Source organism: Mesoplodon mirus (genome assembly GCF_964341445.2).
Source record: "Mesoplodon mirus genome assembly, chromosome: 1".
In the NCBI taxonomy this organism is placed as follows: Eukaryota; Metazoa; Chordata; class Mammalia; order Artiodactyla; family Ziphiidae; genus Mesoplodon; species Mesoplodon mirus.
The window spans coordinates 24,677,687-24,685,763 of record NC_138976.1 but is presented as its reverse complement, the minus strand read 5'-3'; the positions used below and the strand labels follow the sequence as shown (position 1 = coordinate 24,685,763).

The following is an 8,077-nucleotide window of genomic DNA, read 5'->3' as shown; positions in this document are numbered from 1 at the left end:
TCAGATGTGCATCCAACAGGCTAAGCACCTCTGTTTGCGGGTTTGCATCCTGCCCTCACACACTGTTGGACTGTAAAACCAGGACGCTAATCCTAGGTAGAAAGGCCCCAGAGAGATTGTCAGCTATTCTCAGAAGCAGGAGAACTGGAGGCAGCCTGCCAGGAGGTGGAGGAAGGCTTCTGAGGTCATGGCTTTGGCCTAAGCTCTAAAGGAAGGAAGATGGAGTCTTGGAGGAGTTACAGCTAGCAGAAGCTTCAGATGGGAGCCCTCTGGAATGGAGCATGTTGGGAGTGATGACAACTTGCTTCACTGCTGGGTTGCAATTGTTATGTTAGAGTTCAGGTCCTGGTAGAGAAGGAGGAACTTCTGTATGAGGACATTTTGCCTCCAGGGAACCTAAAGCAGCCACTAAGGGTGAGTGTCTGCGGTCACTTTCGCTCATCAAACCATGACAAAACTGGATAGTAAGTGACTGCAGCTCTCCCCGAGTGCCAGGAATACATAAAAAACCCCACATAACATAAATTTACCACCTTAACTTAAGTGTACATTTCAGTAGTGTTAAGTACAATGTATTCATGTTATTGTGCAGAACTCTTTTTCGCCTTGCAGCACTGAAACTCTGAACCCATTAAACAACAACTCATCATTCCCCTCTCCTCCCAGACCCTGGCCACCACCATTCTGCTTTCTGCTTCTATGAAGTTGACTTCTCTAGGCATCTCATATAAGTGGAATCATACAGTATTTGTCTTTTTGTGACTGGCTTATTTCGGTTAGCATAATGTCCTCGAGGTTCATCCGTGTTGTAGCCTGTGTCAGAATTTCCTTCCTTTTTTACCAGGCAACTTTGAGGCAAGTTATGCACATTACTTTATGCATGTTACATCATGTAATCCTCACAACGACCTTGTGAGGGAGGTACTAGTCTTGCCTTCGCCGTATTGAAGATGAGGATGTCAGAGGACAGTGAGATTCAGTTAACTGTCTCAAGGACTCCCAGCTGGTGGTGGAGCCAGGACTTGAACCCAGGCAGCCTGGCTCTAGGATCCTGCTCTTAACTACTCCTCCACGTTTCCTCTCTCACTTCAGAAGGAGCACAGAGGTGATCAGAGATTGGTGCATCTAAACAAACGATTCCAATGTTAAAGGGAAAAGAGCCATCATCAATTTCCAATGTTATCAATTTCCAGTGTTAAAGGGAAAAGAGCCTTAGGTTGGAATCAGAAGCCTGGGGAGTGCATCTGGTTTCTGCTCTTGATGTTCTGTGACTATGAGTGAGTTCTTGCCCGTCCCTGTAGGGTGTCATTTTCCCCATCAGTAAAATGAGGCGGTTGGGCGAGATCATTTGTAAGGTGTCCCATGGGCAATTGAATCTGGGAAATCTGCTAAGGTTAAATATGTTTCCCTTTAAAAGAAACAAGCGTGGTTTTGGCCATGGTAAATACATAATTATTGCAGTTTTCTTTGAGAAAATCTTCCAGAGCGTGGAGCGGGGGAGAAGAGAAGAGGGATTAATTAAGGCAATTTTAGAGGAGCAGGAAGACAAAGACCACACTCTTTTTCGTTCTGTGAAAGAGCATCTTGAGGGTTGGGTGCATGGGCAATTCATCTCTGAATCTTCAGTAGTCTTGCAGCTTCCTCCGTGTAGCTGGTACCCAGGAAATATTTGAATGTGCCTGAGTGACTGTGGCCGGCTAATCTGAATGCGTCCCTAATTTACACACCTTTGTCTCAAGGTGGGGCCGTTGTAATGGACCCCTGTCAGAGTATTCACAGGAAGGTGGAACTGGGAGGAGGGTAACTCCGGGCGTATTGAGGAACTTCTATGAGCTGGGTGCATGCTACACATTTACTTTTTAAATAACAGCTTTACTGAGATATAATTCACATACCATACCATTCACCCACTTAAGGCACACTTCAGTGGTTTTTAGTATATTCGCAGAGATGTGCATCATTGCCGTCAACATTAGAGCATTTTTATCACTTTCCTTAAACCCCGTACCTATTAGTAGTCTCTCCCCATTCCTCCTCAACTCCATCGTCTTCTTCCACATCCCCACACCTAAGCTTAGGCAACCACTAGTCTAATAGATTTTTCTATTCTGGACATTTCATATAAATGAAATCATACAATATATGGCCCTTTGTGGATGGCTTCTTTCACTCAGCATACTGGAATGTTTTCAAGATTCATCCATGCTGTAGCATGAGTTAGCACTTAATTTCTTTTTATTGCTGGACAATAACCTATTGTATGGATATACTACGTTTTATTGATCCATTCATCAGTTGATGGACATTTGGATTCTTTCTACTTTTTGGCTAATATGAATAATGCTGCTATGAATGTTCATGTACAGGTTTTCGTGTGGACATGCTTTCATTTCTCTGGGGTATATACCTAGGAGTGAAATCATTGGATCACATGGTAACTCTAGGTTACCATTTTTTTTTTTTTTTTTTTTTTGCAGTACACGGGCCTGTCACTGTCGTGGCCTCTCCCGTTGCGGAGCTCAGGCTCGGGACACGCAGGCTCAGCGGCCATGGCTCACGGGCCCAGCCGCTCCACGGCATGTGGGATTTTCCCGGACCGGGGCATGAACCCGTGTCCCCTGAATCGGCAGGCGGACTCTCAGCCACTGCGCCACCAGGGAAGCCCTAGGTTACCATTTTTGAGAAAGTGCCAGACTATTTCCAAAGTGGCTGTACCATCTTACATTCACATAAGCAGTATATGAGGGTTCTAATTTTTCCACATTCTTGCCAACAGGTGTGTAGTGGATTGAAAGGGAGCCCCCAAAAGATATGTCCATGTCCTAATCCCTGGAACTTGTGAATGTGACCTTATTTGGAAAAAGAGTCTTTGCAGATTTAATGAACTCCAAGATTTTGAGATCTGCCCTAAATCCAATGACAAATGCCCTTATGAAAGACACACAGAGGAGAGGAGACACAAAGAGAAAAGGAGAAGCCCATGTGAAGAAGGAGGCAGAGACTGGAGTGAGTAGCCACAAGCCAAGGAATACCAACAGCCCGCAGAAGAGGCAACAAATGGATTCAGATTTCCCTAAAGCCTCTGGAGGGAGCATGACCTTGCCAACACCTTGATTTTGAACTTCTAACTTCCAGAATTGTAACCATCTTCTTACAGGCCTCCTATCTCCAGCTTCTGCCCCCTCCAGCCTGCCCCCGACACCAGCAGCCCGAGGAACTTTCCTAAAGCACAGCTCTGATTATGATGCGTCCCACCTCAAAAACATGCAGTGACAACTTACTGCCCACATGACAAGGTTTAAACTGTAAGCCTGGCATTCAAAGCCATCCCTGATCTGGCTCCTCAAGCTCATTTCCTTCTTCCACCCTTCACACATCTTTTGCTCCAACCAAACAGAGCTACTCACTCTTCACTCTTCCACAGATGTACACCTTGTCTTTGCTCTTTTTTTTTTTTTTTTTTTTTTGGCCATGCTATGCAGCTTGTGGGATCTCAGTTCTCCAACCAGGGATTGAACCCATGCCCCCTGCAGTGGAAGCATGGAGTTCTAACCACTGGACCACCAGGGAATTCCCTGCCTTTGCTCTTATTATCCCTTCTGCCTGGATTGCCCTTCTCACAGCATCTTTGTGGACTGAAGTCTTTCTGCTCTTCATGACTTGGCTCAGATGTCATCCCTCCATAAAGTCATCTCTTTTCTCCCAATTGGAAGTGATCTTTATTGCATTGTGTGTCTATCCTTGATTTCCTCACCTGCAGGGCCAGGGCTGCAGCAGTACACATCTCTGGGGATGGAGGCATTCACTTTATAGTCTATGAGATTGGTTTTCCTTAGAGTTGTACAGTAAAAACCACCTGTGCAGCCTTACATGGTCACTCTGGGTAGGTTTACGTTATCCACGGGAGTCTATAGGGATGGTCTTATGAGCTTTTCAAGCACTTTTGCAAGATTTATTAGCTCCCAAACATGAAAAGAAAACTGCAAATCTGAAATTAATGATAAGTTCTAAAGAAAAATTACTTACTTTACAGTAAAACATTTTTACACTAAAATGTAAAATGTTTACACTGAAAATTGTTTTTACAGTACAAAATTTTAAAATTTAACTGGTGGGATACAGCTTCCAAAGAAAGAGGAATTAAAGTTGGTGATGATGATGATGATTGATGATAGGTAACATTTATTGAGTGCTTACATGTACTAGATACTATTCTAAATGCTTTACACATTTTAAACTAATTTACTGCTTACAGCATTTTTATGAAATTGTGCTATTATCGTTATTTCAAAGATATGGAAACTTAGGTATAGCCTATGAATGTCTTAAAATGGCCCTGCTTGCCTGCATCATCCTCTAAGTTCTAGAGCACAGGGGCCATGAATGCCTCAGCGCTGTGTTCAGCTCAGGCCGTGGCATAGAATAGGTGCTCAGGGGCTGTAAAATGAAGGTACGAATGAATCATTGAGTTGAAGGTCTTCCACAGCATCTTAGATGTGTGATGTACATCTTTATGGGATGCATTGCCTTACCTTATAGTTTTTTTTTGTTCTTATCTCTATTACTAGGCTCCATGGAGACCTGGAGCATCATTCTGGATACAGGTCTATTGGTTGTTCTGCAGAAGCAGGCATCTGCTGTTTTTAACATAAATATTCTATGCAAATAATGAGCAAAAGAGAACAGGGGTGACTACATTATTATTGGACAAAATAGATTAAGTGATAATTATACATGTGAAATAATTATCCCAATCAAACTAACATATTCATCACCTCTCATAGTTACCATTTTGTGTGGGTGGTGAGAACACTTGGGATTTACTTTCTTAGCAAAATTCAAGTATATAATATGTTATTATTAACTACAGACACCATAATGTACATTAAGTTTCCAGAACTTATTCATCTTATAACTGAAAATTTGTACCCTTTGATGGATATCTCTCCACCATTCTACTCTCTGTTGCTATGAGTTCTACTTGTTTTTGTTTGTTTGTTTTTCAGATTCCACATGTAAGTAAGATCATGTGACGTTTGTCTTTCTGTGTCTGGCTTATTTTACTCAGCATAATGTTCTTCAGGTTTATCCACGTTATTGCAAGTGGCAGGATTTTCCTTCTTTTTTTTTTCAAGGCTGAATAATATGCCATAGTATGTATGTACCACATTGCTTTACCAATTTATCTGTTGATGGACTCAGGTTGTTTCCATACCTTGGCTATTGTGAATAATGTTCAGTGAACACCAGAGTGTGGATATCTTTATGAGGTAGTGATTCTATTCGCTTCAGATATGTATCCAGAAGTGGGATTGCTGTGTCATATGATAGTTCTATTTTTAATTTTTTTTTTTTCTGGTACGTGGGCCTCTCACTGTTGTGGCCTCTCCCGCCGCGGAGCACAGGCTCCGGACGCACAGGCTCAGCGGCCATGGCTCACGGGCCCAGCCGCTCTGCGGCATGTGGGATATTCCCACAGGGCACAAACCCGTGTCCCCTGCATCGGCAGGCGGACTCTCAACCACTGCGCCACCAGGGCAGCCCTATTTTTAATTTTTTTGGGAACCTTCACACTGTTCTCCACAGTGGCTGCACCAATTTGCATTCCCACCAACAGGGCACAAGAGTTCGGTTTCCTCCACATCCTCACCAACACTTGTTATCTCTTGACTTTTAGATAATAGCCATCCTACAGGTGTGGTTTTGATTTGCATTTCCCTGATGGTTAGTGATGTTGAGCATCTTTCCATATACCTGTTGGCCATCTGTATGTCTTTTTTTGAGAAATGTCTGTTGAGGTCCTTTGCTCACTTTAAAAATCGGGTTATTTGCTCTTTTGCTGTTGAGTTGTATGAATTCTTTTTTTTAAAACTTTTAAAATCATGTTTATTTAGCTTATTTAAAAAATATATAAATTCTAAAAATATTTCATACCAAGAGTATTCGATAAGGACTTTTTATACCTTCCAGTTCTGCCTACATTCTCAAAACACATCCCTGACACCAATGACATCACTGGGCATAGGGGTAGGGGGTTGGGGACAGCCCCTGAGACAGTCACTGAGGAGGGCCACACCTCAGTGTAAGTCAAGTTACAGTTAGAACTTAGTCATAGAATAATATTTCTAACACAGGCATCTTTCCTTACATTTAAATTATTCTTCCATTTTTTCCCTAAAGCCTTTCTTTCCTCTCTAAGCCCTCATCCTAAGCACTCATTTATTTTGCTTATTCATTTTGCTTTTTTTCTCTCTTTTGTTCCACTGGTGTGACATAAAAGATTATGTTCAGTAAACTATCTTCTGGAGAAGAAAAATCAAAACATGATCAAAGATAAGAATTTTTTTTTTAAAGATAAGAAATTACCAAGTTTAAATTTTAGGACTCTAAAAACCTAAGTGGTTTAATCATCAGTTGCCCAAAAGCATTCTTTGTTTCTTTTCCAAGATGATGATGATTCTTCATACATTTCCTTTTTCCATATGGGTACCTTGGCTTTTAAAGTATCAATGGCATAGCTCACCGCTTCGAGGGATGCAGCCCTATGGGCTGAGGACACAGCATAATGATTGCTTCTGACACTGGAACTAAGCCAAGTCGATGGAACACTGCTATGTGTTTGGCCATTTCTGCCTAATGTCACTACAAATTTTTCTGACTTCATTTTCTGCCATTGGTAGATATGCTTCATGTTCTAAGCTAATGACTTTTTTCCCTTCGAAGTCATTTCTTGTAGTTCCTACAAATAGGGAGATTGCACCACAGAGTGGAGAAATCACAAGCTGTGAGACTTCATCTACTGAAAGTTTCTCAGATGTGAATTTTATTATACCTTTAGATTTCTCTTCAACTTCATTTATATCTTTCCCAGGTGGCTCAAAAGCACTATCCTCCACTAATGGGGGTGGGGGGATAATGGCAATTTCGTCTCCTGATTGAAGCAGGAGGAGCTGATCTCCAAGCTCGACATATTCTTGAGGAACAGCAAACATCACCTGATTTCTGACATCAGTCAATCCAGAATGGCGCGTTTCTATCTCATTCCACAGCTGCAATGCTTTTATTTCTTGTGGCACAGAAATGGTCTCTGAGCGAATTCCTGTTATTTCAGCACTTTTTGCAAAATACAACACTTCCACCTGGCACCATGGCACCATCCCGCCAGGGAACCCTAGCCCGGTATCCCCAAATTCTTTATATATTTGGGGTATTAACTCTTTTTTTTTTTTTTTTTTTTCTTTTTGCGGTATGCGGGCCTCTCACTGTTGTGGCCTCTCCCGTTGCGGAGCACAGGCTCCGGACGCGCAGGCCCAGCGGCCATGGCTCACGGGCCCAGCCGCTCCGCGGCACACGGGATCCTCCCAGACCGGGGCACGAACCCGTATCCCCTGCATCGGCAGGCGGACTCTCAACCACTGCGCCACCAGGGAGGCCCTGGGGTATTAACTCTTTATCAGATATATGGTTTGCAAATATTTTCTCCCATTCCATAGGTTGCCTTTTCATTTTGTTGATTGTTTCCTTTGCTGTGCAGAAACTTATTAGTTTGATGTAGTCTCATTTGTTATTTTTGTTTTTGTTGCCTGTGCTTTTGGAGATAAAATAGATTTTAAGCAAAAAGTTTACAAGAGACAGAGAAGGACAATATATATTGATAAAAATTTAATCCATCAATAAGTATTAAATTAGGTAACAACTATAAACATATATACACCTGAAAATAGAGTCCCAAAATATCTGAAGCAAAAATGGATAGACTTGAAGGGAGAAAGAGACAATTCTACAATAATAGTTGGAGACTAGCTGTATTTGGAATATCATTCTTCTCCAACTAGTTCAGGCAATTCAAGTTTGAAGAAAGCTAATTGCAGAGCAATGAGTCACCATGGCTTTCAGAGACAGGATGAGTGGGGAATAAAGGCAAATTCAGAATAAGTGGATGGATGTGTCAGCACACCTCTGAAGTTGAGAGCATGACAGTTCAACTGGTGTACAATCACGAGTTTGAAAACAAATTGCTATATTCACATCGCTGGTAGTGGGCACGGGGAATAGCACCTCATCCATAGCAACTTGG

The 8,077-nt window shown here is 42.2% G+C and overlaps 1 pseudogene across 1 annotated transcript; it reads right to left on the bottom strand.

Annotated features, from left to right (window-relative positions):
* Positions 1-6,372: 6,372 nt before the first annotated feature.
* On the bottom strand, positions 6,373-7,428 carry LOC309808546 (molybdopterin synthase catalytic subunit-like; annotated as a pseudogene). Its single transcript has one exon. The product of its transcript is annotated as a molybdopterin synthase catalytic subunit-like (transcript).
* Between the last annotated feature and the right edge of the window lie 649 nt (positions 7,429-8,077).